Source organism: Monodelphis domestica, chromosome 5 (genome assembly GCF_027887165.1).
Source record: "Monodelphis domestica isolate mMonDom1 chromosome 5, mMonDom1.pri, whole genome shotgun sequence".
In the NCBI taxonomy this organism is placed as follows: Eukaryota; Metazoa; Chordata; class Mammalia; order Didelphimorphia; family Didelphidae; genus Monodelphis; species Monodelphis domestica.
The window spans coordinates 255,689,743-255,702,387 of NC_077231.1; the positions used below are offsets into that span (position 1 = coordinate 255,689,743).

At 41.0% G+C, this 12,645-nt stretch overlaps 1 long non-coding RNA gene across 1 annotated transcript in view; it reads left to right on the forward strand.

Annotated features, from left to right (window-relative positions):
• LOC103099257 (uncharacterized) overlaps window positions 1-7,609 on the forward strand; it is a 20,421-nt gene extending 12,812 nt beyond the window's left edge. Inside the window, exon 3 of the long non-coding RNA XR_008912415.1 lies at window positions 7,414-7,609. This is a non-coding gene — a long non-coding RNA (uncharacterized LOC103099257). The remainder of the gene's footprint in view (window positions 1-7,413) is intronic.
• The last annotated feature ends 5,036 nt before the right edge of the window (window positions 7,610-12,645 follow it).

The following is a 12,645-nucleotide window of genomic DNA, read 5'->3' on the forward strand; positions in this document are numbered from 1 at the left end:
TGAAAATCACAGAAAGGGTTAAAAACTCTCTGAGTTAGAGGACTTGGATGTCAATTTCAGCCCAGCTTCTCACTACCTGTGAGCTTGGACTAATCACTTATCCATCCTGTGTAGCACTTTTGTCATCTACAAAATGAGGGAGTTAATATGATTGTCATTTAAGGTCCTTTTTCGATTCAAAGCAGCAAATGTAGGAATCCCTGGTATATACAACAGACCTACTCTCCAGGTACAAGAGTATGGGACTAGTTAATGGCAACACCAACCCAATAACCTGAATTTTTGGATGCTTGTCTCACCACCCATGGCTGCTTCTTGGTCTTTTTGGTAGAAACTGGATTTTCTACTTTTGTTACGTTGTTGTTGTTGTTGTTGTTGTTGTTGTTGGTGGTGGTGGTGGTGGTGGTGGTGGTGTTGTTGTTGTTGGTGTGTGTGTGAAAGATCCTATTTTTGTCTCCCACCCCCCACCCCCCACCCCCAATAGACCAAAACCAAATTAGCTGTGTATAATCTGAGAACACTATTGGTTCTGGCCACCAGATTTTAATAATATTGATTAAAGCTGTGTGACTTTCTCCCTATTGAGATTTCCTTGTCTCTATTTGCACGAGGTTTCCTAGTGACATTTCTGTGGTTTGGTAGCTTATTGTTTGACAGCTGTTGTGCAGTGGTCTGGTTGCAACTTCAACATAGTGATCAATAAGTGCATGTGTTCTCCTATTCCCTGCCCTCTATTATTTGTTCTTTTCAGATAAACCTGTGGGGAAATTTTTACTCTTCAAGATCAGTGATTTGAAATTGAAACCCACAATGAGTCATCTGCTCAACTCCTCCCCAGATGGAAACAAGGCTGGGCATTAGACTGAGGCCCTAGTAATGTGAAAAGTAATAGCAATGTGAACCCTGAAGGAAGAGCAGGACATTGCCCCAAATCATCCTCCTGTGTGTAAGAAAGGAACTAACTCATTGTGGGTTTCAACTCACCACTCTTCAAAGAGTGAAAAATTCCCTACTTGATAACTAAAAGGGGGCCCCCAGATCTTTACTGCTGATGAAAAATGCCCCAAATCTGTTCCCTTCTTAAGACCCAAATTTCTTGTCATTGTTACATTTTTTTAAAATTTGATTTTGCTAGTTTGAAAATTGGTTTCTTGAAGAATATGCTTCATTATCTCTTTTTTTACTAAACCCACATTTTTCTGTTAACACTAGCTATTGATTCCAAGACAGAAGAGTGGTAAGAGCTAGGTAAATGAGGTTAAGTGACTTGCCCAGGGTCACACAGCTAGGAAATGTCTGAGGTCAAATTTGAACCCAGGACCTCCCACCTCTAGGTCTGACTCTCAATCCATTGTGCTACCTGGCTCCCCCTCATTAGTTCTTTAATATAGACATTTTTCTTTTTTCATCCTGTTACTCAACCTTCCCTGTTCCCTTCCCTATCTCTGCAATTCTTGTCTGAGTTCTTCCACAGACCCCCCACAAAAGAAGAGAATAGAGGACATGAAGCATTATGAATATCTGAGTATTTGCTCCTAACATAAGTATAGAGATTGATCAGAAATGATGAGTGATGTGGAAGTGGAGGGGGAGATGTCATGATCATCATGTCTATGAATGGTTCCAGGTTCCTCATTGTAAAAGCAGAGAATAGTGAATAAAAACCTTCACAGTTGTACTGACTGGGAGACAAAACCCCTACCTGAAATAAAATCTTTCATCATAACCTTTACTTTTGAGCAGAGACATAGATAAGGGAAGGCCATATTCCTGATCTTGCACGTGCACAACTTTGTGATACTGGGCAAGTCTCTTCACCACAACCAGCCTTAGGGACAATAATATCTCTAATAACTAACTCGTAGGGTTGTTATTAGGACTGGATGAAATGATGTGTATAAAGTGCTTTGCCAACCTTGCAGTGCTAAATAAATAGGAGAACTTCTTTCTACAAGATCAGCCCTTCAAAGTCTTGAATGATAGTGGAGGAGAAGTGGAGGGGCCCTTGGTTCCTTAGGTTTTCCGCCATTAGTCAGAGCAGAGAAGAGAGTGGTGAAATCAAATGGTCTTGGCTCCCATTCTCAGTTTTTTTTTCATGAAAAAAACAAAAAAAAGAAAAGAAAAGAAATCACGAGGACAAGAAATTAGACCCTGAGACCAAATACATTTTTTTTAGGATATCTAGGTCCTTTGAAAGTTTGGAGAATGAGAAATTCTTGGCTCCATCTTATCATTTACATACTTCTGCTGTCCTTATAAAGTTAGATTAGCTGTTGGCTGATATATAATCTGCATGGGTCAGGAAGGCCTTTTGCTTCCCACAAATGATTAAGCATGTGAGCTTTACCTTTCCAAAAAAAAAAAAGTCCCTAAGTGATGTGGCTACATATGTCCTTTTGGTTCTTATTCTTCTGTCCCTTTTTCATTGGCTATGTTCACATTGAGCAGTGTCACTCTCCCCCTTCTCCATCTCCATCTCCTGCTCCTGCTCCCATACTACTTATCAGGTGAACACATTTTTTTTTTCCAGAGCAGAAACAGAATCACTCTATGAATAGTTTCCCAATGAAACCAAACAAAGTCATGAGCAGGAAAGAAAGAGAGAGAGAGAGACAGACAGACAGACAGACAGACAGAGAGACACACAGAGAGAGAGACAGAGAGAGAGAGACAGAGAGAGAGACAGAGAGAGACAGAGAAAGACAGAGAGATAGACAGAGAGAGACAGACAGAGAGAGACAGAGACAGAGATAGAGACAGAGAAGAGACTTTATTAAGCTCTGTCTACATTTGTTGATTGACTTGACGTTTTGACACTTTACATCTCATCTCCCAGTTTTCCTTTAGTGGCAGTGTGCCTGGGCCATTGGCCATTTTCTCACTGGAGGCACTTTATTAAATCATCAAATCTCAGTGTTGGAAGGAACCATGGCGTCTTTTGTTCTTGACAAGAATCCTATCCATAATATACCTGATGAGTGCTCATCTAGTCTTATATCAAAGATCTACTGGAAGGGAAACCAATTACCTTTCAAGCAACATTTTAGGTTGGGATATTATTCCCTCTCAGATGCTGTTTGTGTGTTTTTGTACAAAACTCCATTATAACCTGCCATTCCTTTCCATCTTATTCAGTCCATTCCATTCCCTACTACATATGACTGAATCTCATCTGATCCTATTTCATCCCATCTCATCTCATCCCATTCCATTCCATCCCAGCCCATTCTACTCCAAATCATTTAATTCCATCCCATCTATCCTATCCTATTCTATTCAACTCCATCCCATTTCATTCCACTCATTCAGTCCATTCCATTCTCTATTGCATCCCATCCTATCTCATTCTATCCAACCCCATCCCATTCTATTCTATTCGACTTCATTCCATCACATCCAGTCTTTTCCCACTTCATTCCTCCCATCCTATCCAATCCCATTTCATGTAATTCTATCTATTCAGTAAGCATTTATTTAGTTGTCTATTATGTGCCAGGCATCAGGAATATAGAAACAAAAATGCCTGCCCTATTCTACATTGACTTGAGGACTTATTTATGTACTCTCAGCTCTGAAGCTGGACATGAGGTTTGGCTTTTTTGGCCATGCACGCTACTTTAAAATTTGGCCAGCCAGTAGTGGGAATTTCTTATGGCCAGAGGATTCTTGCTCTCCCTTTTATCCATTCATCAGCATCCCAAAATGGTTGCCAATGAGTTGCTGCAAATAGCATTTACTCAGCTGTCAGCTTGGATGCCTATGGAAACAACCACTGTGTCCATCTCCTTTTTCATAAAAGGGAGAGCTCCTTGGGATGTCTATGTCTCAATAATATGATTTTGGGCATGTATTTGAGCTTTCCAGTACTTCAAAACAGAATGCTTCTGATGCTTCTACTGCCAGTGGAGGAGGGGATGGGTGAATAGCAAATTGCAGTTATGTAGAACTTTAAGGTATACAAGCCTCTGTCCTCATAAAAACTGATTTAGCTGGTGCAAGTATTTCCCCTGCCTTCCAGAAGAAGAAACTAGCCTTAGCACAGAGAGGTTGGATTAGTAGAAGCAAATATATTTTCTCTCTTCCCTCCCCACTCCTAGAGTTGACAAGCAATTCCACTGGATTGTACATGTGTTACCACTTGATACCTATTTCCATAGTATTCATTTTTGTAATAGAGTAATCTTTTAAAACCAAACCCTACATCCTATACCTGTATAAACGAGTGATAAGTCATATGTTTTTCTTCCTCATTTCTACTACCACAGTTCTTTCTCTCAATGTAATTAGTATTCTTTCCCCTCAAGTCCCCCAGGATTGTCATGGATCATTGCATTGCTATTAGTAGCAAAGTTGATCACATTTGATTGTACCACAGTGTATCAGTTCCTGGGTATAATATTCTCCTGGTTCTGCTCCTTTCACTCTGCACCAATTCCTGGAGGTCATTGCAGTTCCCATGGGATTCCTCCAGTTCATAATTCCTTTGAGCACAATAGTATTCCATCACCAACATATGCCACAATTTGTTCAGCTGTTCCCCAGTTGAGGGACATCCTCTCATTTTCCAAATTTTTGCCACCACAAAGAGTGTGACTGAATATTTTTGTATATTTATACATGGATTTCTGCTAGTCAGGAACTGTACTGCCACGTTGGCAAATTAAAACACATGACTCAATGATGCCTGTCTACAAGGCGAGTCTTTCTGAAATTGAGGTCCTCCAGATATTTAATTCACACACTGGGAAACATTCCTTCGGAATCTTGAGCTCAAAGCAGCAAAAAGGTGGGACTGGGCTCTTCTGTACTTTGCAGCTAAAGGTCCTTTTCTTATATTCATAACTGGGGCTAAATGTAAGGAGTCTCTTAAAAATACATATTTCCTGGGAGAAGATAGGTAGCTCAGAGGACTGACAACCAGGCTTAGAGATGGGAGGTCCTGGGTTCAAATCTGAACTCAGGCACTTGACTAGGTAACCCCAGATTTTCCATTGCCTAGCGCTTCCTGCTCTTTTGCCTTGGAATTAATACACAGTTTTAATTCTAAGGTGGAAGGTAAGAGTTTGTGTGTGTGTGTGTGTGTGTGTGTGTGTGTGTGTGTGTGTGTGTATTTCCTTCAGAGCTATCAGCTCAATTATTAGTAAATATTTCAGCAGAAATTAGCCCCTTAATGATAAAAATAGGGAACAGAAAAGCCACCTGAAAAATGGATGAATGAATAACACTTATTAAGCACATATAGCATCAGACATTGTGTTAGATCTTGGAGAGGGGAGGTACTAACACCAAAGAAACTGGGCTCTCAAGGAACTTATACTCTAAAAGGGTCACAGTTATATCACATGGGGTGGGTAATGACTAGGGAAGGGAATTTTGATCTGAGGTGTCAGAAGAATAGGAAATAGAACCCCAGGGATGTGATTGTTGTACCCTTTCCAGTAGCCATGAAAGAGTTGATTTGATTACTATTTACAGAGCAAGAACAAGAGATTTAATGGATGGGTTCAGGGTGCTGCATATAGAGCAGCAGAATAAATGACAAGATGACCCTGCTGGATAGACTATGGTTTCCTAGAGGGTTACTGGAAGAGCTGGGGCAGAGAGGAGGCAGTCATCCAAGAAACAGGGAAGATAAGAGGGCATCATAAACAAATATCACAATTTGCAACTCCCCTTAGAGTCATTTAGGCTACATGATTTAAATGTCATATGTATTCAAGGTTGCTGACATCTGCATTAGCAAACTCTCCTCTACAAAGCCCTGGGATAGACAGGGTATGGAATCTGGGTTTTCTAGAAGTAGAATTTAATGAACTAAGTAAGTTTACTTGCTTTACCCTCAAGAAGTTAAATCAAAACATATGGCAGTGATGCAAAAAAAAAAAGATTTGCAAACTATTGGAATGTCAAAATATTGCTTGTAATTCTAGAAAAGATATCTTCTCTTTCTCATTTCTGGTACTTGGACCAACGATGGAACTTCTAGGTTCAGTGACTGGATAATGCTTTGAGGAACACATAATAGCTGATATTCCTGAAATTCTTTTCTTGGCTCTTATGAAGCTATTATTAATGTCCAAATGAGGCATCCTTAGAAATAGGTTAAACAGTCATGAAAGAGATGTGGGTTTATAAAGAACAAATGTATGAATGGGAAAAGGAAGAGGCAGTGGAAGAAGTGACTTTGAGAAAAATGGCGGACATTTCTTTCTGAGATTATTTAAGTTCTGTCTGAAGAACAGAGGTAAGGAAAAATGACTTCTTGAGGTCTATTTCTGTGACATGCTTCTATGTTTTTCTCATATTGCTTCAAAATTTGATTACTTTTTCAAAGGATAACATTTTTTCTCTTTTTAATGAACAGTTTTGACTGTTGCGCACATATTAGTGAAGTTTTATTTGGGTAAACCTACAGGAAGAAATTAATAAGAAGGATCCAGAAGTTGTTAATTCAAAACTTAAATGTTGTATTTGTCAAATTCCATTGGTTGCAGATGGTATGCTGGCTGCTTTAATGTGAGTTGATTCCGGGTGAGACTGCAAGATACAATGGAATGTTCTGAGTCTTTGGACATTTGTTCCAAGAAGAACTTGTCCTCAGAATGCTAACATTGACTTAAAGGCTCACTTCACTTAGAGCCTCTTAGGGGAGGCAGAGTTCATGGTGATGCCCTCAGAGATGTCTGCTGTGATAGAAAAAAAGCAACATATTTCCCTTTCTGTGGTTCTCCTGGCAAGGCATCAGAAAACAGACCTCATTGTTGACATCTGTGACTTGTTGGGCAGTTTCCCTATTCCTTGATTCCTATTCTCTTCTGTTTCCACACCAGTCATAGTATGATGATCTTATATTTATAAAATTCATGCTTTGGGTATGCAAGTATAATTAATCTTATTTTCTAAATGAGAAACTGAGGGTTAGTGAATATAGTCATACTGTAGGTAGACCTATTGGGTCCACATCCTACATTCTTTTAATGTACCATCCTATCTTTTGTGTAATATTTGATTCAATTAAATTCAGCAAAAATTTACTAAGGCCTTTTCCCATACCAGGTGTCATGGTGGGGTGTGTGTTAGTTGTCAGAGATGCAAATATGAGAAACAGACAATCCTTGCCTTTAAGAAGTTTGCTGTCCAATATGCTGAAGTATTCCTATGTGGAAGGACTGGGCTGAAACAGCTATCATGGTTACCACTGGGGAAGAGAATCAACCAAGAATGAAATTTCCAACGGGCAGCAAAAAATACTGATGTTTCTGGATTACTGTGGAAGTGGAATTCTTGGTTTCTCTCCCAATGGTGGAGGCACAATTGTCAAAATAAAGCTCTCAGGCTGTCAGCGAGGCGGCAAAAGTGTAATCTTGTCACTTCGGATGCTCAGTATTCCTTCTTGCCTTTACTTGTCTGAAGGCAAAGAAGAACCTGGTATCTTGAGACTACCCTGTACTTGGCCCAGGTCTCAAGAGTCCTTCAGAGAGTCTGATGTCCTGGGAAACAGAGGGAAGATTCTACAGAGCAGCAACTAGACGAAATAAAGTGAGGAGACAGCATTATAGTCGTGTTTTGGGACTCTCATCTATAGTCAGTTGATCATAGTAGTGTAATATAGGACGAGAATGAGGTCACTTATACTCACATTGGGGAAAGAGGGGGGGGGGAGAGACAGAGAGAGAGAGAGAGAGAGAGAGAGAGAGAGAGAGAGAGAGAGAGAGAGAGGTGTGAAAGTGTTAAAAGAAATGGAAAGAGGGGAGAGATTGACCCTCCCCTCTCTTCCCCTTGGGGAAAGCAGCACAAATTGTTTTCTAGAGGATCAGGATATGTCCCCTCAGAGACTGGATTGAATAAGGAGGCTAAGGACAGGAGGAGAAGGTCCCAGAAAATTGACCTACTGCCTCCCTTCTTAATCCTGGCTGTTGTTGAGAAGCAGGGTAACTCTCTTGCTTCTGGATTTCCCCAACGTCCCAACTGTCCCTTCTCCCTTTTGAGATCTGGGTTAGTCTTCAGCCCTGGTCTGGAGCTAATCCTCCTACCTGGGGAGAAAGGTATAATTCTCCCCAAAGCTTCAGTCCGCTTCAGTGATGTTAGGAAGCAGGCAGATCTGATCTAAAAGGATAACTCTTTATTCTTGGGGCCACACAAGACAGGGAGAATTGGGTTGTTGGATGCGGAAAGTGGAAAATGGGAATCCCTATAAACTAACAACTGACCTTCCACCCCACCCCCAATCTTGAGGGTTCAGGCTGTCTGCCTGACCCTCCTTTGGTCAGTTATTGGGGTTTGGGAAGGATACCTTTCTGTAAGAATGCAAGACTCCAAAACTTAGCTTAAAAATAAAAAGAGAAATTTATTAATTTAGAAAGTAATGTTGAGAATGGCCAGGAGGATAGTACATGTGGAACAGCAAGATGGGAAGTTGCTCCCAGAACCCATCAATTCTGGGGATTTTATACTCTTACAATAAATGCTGTGTGGACGTGACTCTAGAGTGGTAGCCACTCAGGCATTCTGGGGGTGGGGGTATGGGGGGGGCTTGGTCATCTGATTGGGGTCTTCCTGGAGACATAGGGAATGGCCCTTATAAAAGATTCCTTAGTTGTAGGGGACAGAAAGATATCTGAGATGTAGCCTGATAGTATGGAGGTGTAGCCTGGAGGTGCATCTCTCTGTCCATCTTAAATCTAAAGGAAGATCAAAGGAGGACAATCATGTCAGGGTCCTATAGGGGTCATTAGATGTTTTAGGCTAGGAGTCACCAGGATGTAAGGGAGCAAAGGAATTTTCTTTCCTGATAATAGTTTGTCTGAGTTTCTGGGGGTACAATGCCCATGTCACTTCCTCTTAAATCTAATTGTGAAACAAAGCCCAAAGATAATTTGGGGGATAGATGGAGTTCTGCAAAGTCCCAATCTACTTTTATTGTCTTCAACTGGAACAGAGGGATTTGGGGTTTACTGGAAGGTAGTCCATGTCCAGAGAGACCCTCTATCTCAGAGGTCCTCCACTCCAGCAGAGCTCCCAAGAAGAAGTGAAGTGACTGTTTTTTGAATCCTCCCAGCTCATCTGTTTCTTTCTGGAATCTTGGGTCTTCCTTGCTCTTCTCCTGCTTGGGTTGTTTCTTTTGCCTGGCTGGATCTGATTTTCTCTCTTACAGTAGGGAGCAAGGAGGGTTAGCCAAGAGAGCTGCCATAAAAAAGATAAAGGACTATGGAGCTTGCTTCAAGTAAATAGAGGTGAGGAAAATTTTAATATGACCTGAAGAAAGAAGCTATATTTGTGTTTCTGACAGTATGTTGTAATACACACACACACACACACACACACACACACACATATAATAGTACAAGTTGATCCTTTTGGAAGAAGAGCAATTAAAAGGACTGAAGGAGCATGTTTCTATTCTCCAAGTAATCATGATAAAGGAATGAATAGATGAATTAATTTTAAATATTCTAGGTACAGTGTTATGCTCTAGGCATACAAAAACATAAAATAAGATAGTGTTTGCCCTCACAGAGCTTACATTCTTTTTTTCCTTCAAACCTTTACCTTCTGTCTTGGAATCAGTGTTAAGTCTTAAGTTAACATATATATATATATATATATATGTATGTATACACACACACACATATATGTTAATAGAATCAGTACTGTGTATTGGTTCTGTAAGAAGGGAAGAAGAAAAATGGGTTGCAAACATGTGAAAGAGAGAGGTTTGCTGGAGTTGACCACAAGTTGTGGAACTGATGATGCTGTGTTCTGGAAGTCAGGGAAGGGGATAAAAGTGAACACGAGCAGTTACTGAGGGCTCTAAGACTTTGTGTCTCTTGGGCTATCTGGAGCTGACACTTCCTCTCTCTCTGAAGCTGAGGAGATTTGGTTTCCTGTCTCCTGGGGCTGATTCCCTTTACCCTTGCTGTTTCTGACTAGAGAAAACCCTTCCTTGCCTTGAAATCATCAGTGTTCCTGCCTGCTGAAAGTACCTGTCTACTCAGAAGACCTGTGATTGGCTGGCCTGTACAAACTGTCTGGGGTGGGAAGGCCAGAAGCCAACTTGGGCCTAACCCTACTAGGGTGGAACCCTGACATAAAGGGTTCGTCCTGAAGCTGCTCAGAAGACCTACTAAAGTAATCTGGGAAGATTAAGTAGTGTCAGGTTAGCCAGTTAGCCTGGGGAATTTAGACAGACAGGTCAGGGCCTAGGGAGTGTGGAAGCAAAAGGAGAAATCTCCATGCTGAGATCTTAGAAGGTGGGTGATTAGCTAGAATCCTTAGAGCTAGGGAATCCTAATTCCTTAATCCACCCTCCCCTTCATATTACCTTGTTTCCCCAAACAAATCCCTGTCCTGTTCTTTAAAATTTGTCTGGGAGTCTGAGGAGTGGACTGGTCACTGTGAAACAGTCTCATAGGCCTCCTTCACTGTGGGGTACCAAGGAACCAACTAAACCTTGGTATCTCAATATTATCAACATCATCCCATCAAGGATCTACACATTTCAGTTCCATTTTCAGTTCATCTGAGTGGTGAGAGCTAGGCAATGGGGGTCTAGTGACTTGCCCAGGGTTATACAGTTTGGAAGTGTCTGAGGTCAGATTTGAACCCTGAACCTCCCACCTCAAGGTCTGAATCTCAACCTACTGGGCCACCTACCTGCCCCAAGGAGCTTACATTCTAAAAGGGGAGACAATATATCTAGAATGGTAGCCAAGGAAGGAGTCTCAGGAGTTGTGGAGATTATGAATTGGTCCATAAGCTCAAGAAAAATGAAATATTCCTTGAAAGAATTGAAGAAGTACTTCAAGAAGGACGCAAAGAAGAAAAGGGCTGTAAAGAGAATGACGGGGTTTTCATTTGTGTCAGAAGGTTGAAGGATGAAAGAAGGTTATGTAGAGAAGGAAGAGAAGCACTACTGTATATTTGAGGCTAAGGTTAATGTTTGTGAGTTTCTCTCATTTCTCTCTCCCTCCCTCCCTATCTCTTTGTCTCTGTTTCTCTTTCTCTCTGTAGTTGTAGATGGAACTAGACCATTTATGGAAGAAGTAACTAAAGAATGATAGATATATATCTACAAATATAATCATGTGAGGGACTATATACAAATAGTCAGTGGAAAAAGGAGAAAGGAGCAGTGGGTGGTGATTCCTTGTTGAGGGCCAGATGTTTATCAACCCAATGTAATTAACAGAGTTGCTATCTTCCTAGGATATATACCTGGGACCTGATAGCCTCCTGAGGTTGGTCAAACCTGAGAAGCACTACCCACTTCTGGTAATTCATGTGAGGATAAACGATACCACCAAAAAGGAACTACAAGACATTGCTTGCTATTACGAAATCATGGGCAAAACCCCACTGAAGACTTTGGGGAGGGGAGGGGTGAGAGGTATTTTCCTCATGTTTTCTGAGGAAAAATAGTGGATTCAGGAAAGAAAGACAAATTTGGAGAGTGAACTGCTAGCTAAGCAGATGGTGGCTAAGAGATGGCATTTGGATTTTTAGAGTCTAAAATATAGGAACGATGGGCTCTTGGCAAGGAATGGAATGCCCCTGACACAGGCTGGTGAAAAACCTGACTGGCTGGAACCTTGAAAATCTAACCAATAGTGCTTCATACTGAAAAGGAAAAGGAAGGAATAAAAGTGCTCATGAAGATTTGATAAGTCTGACACTGAGAGTAGTGGGGCCAGTGTAGGAGGAAGAATAATAGAAGGGGAGACCACTAATTTATAGGAGATGCCAACCAACAAGAGAGTCAGCAGTGAAATGTCTATTCCTAGGCCACATGTGTTTTTATACAAATGAACAAAGAATGAATAATGAAGCCAAATAAATTTGATCTAAAGGTACCATTAAAGGGGTCTAGATCAGAACTTTGCTCTGGAAGGCATACCATAGTCAAAAGGAACAAAATAAGTAATAATACTTTACATTACATAATGATAGCATTTATATGGCACATTAGAGTATTCTCTCTGTGTCTTTGTGTCTCTCTCTCTTCACAAGGCAGAGGTAGGACCAATGGCACAAAGTTGATGAGAAGCAGATTTCAACTTGATGTGAGGAAAATCTTTCAGATAATCAGAGTGATCTCAAAGTGGGATGCTCTGCTTCAGGAAACAGTGGGCTCTCCCTCATCGGAGGTTTTTGAGCAGGCAACCTGGTGGGCATGTTGTAGAGTTGCTAATTGACTGGGTGCAGGCTAGCCTAGATGACTTCTGTGGCTTCTTCAAGCTTTTAGTTTCCATGATTCATTTCAGCTCAAAGCAGAAGGGTTTGGAATCACTAATAGCCAGGGAGGGAAAGAATCACTCATGTCTGCATTAAACTATAATGGTGATGCCTTTCACATGCATTGGACTCAGTCTGTGAAATCAACAATGCTATCCCTGCTATCTGTATTCCTATCCTGCACACGGAGACCAAGCAAGATCAAAGGACTGACTCAAGATCACACAAGTAGTAAGGGATGGAGTAGGTATCAGATTCAAGATCAAATGTCCAGTACTTTTCGCATGATACCTTGCTGCCACTCAGTCATCAATGAGGATAACGCATCTTTCAGTGAGATAATAGCATTTTGTTTCTAGAAATAAGCTTTACATAGACCTCTTTAGGGATGTATCTGTTGCAAGAAGAGAAGCA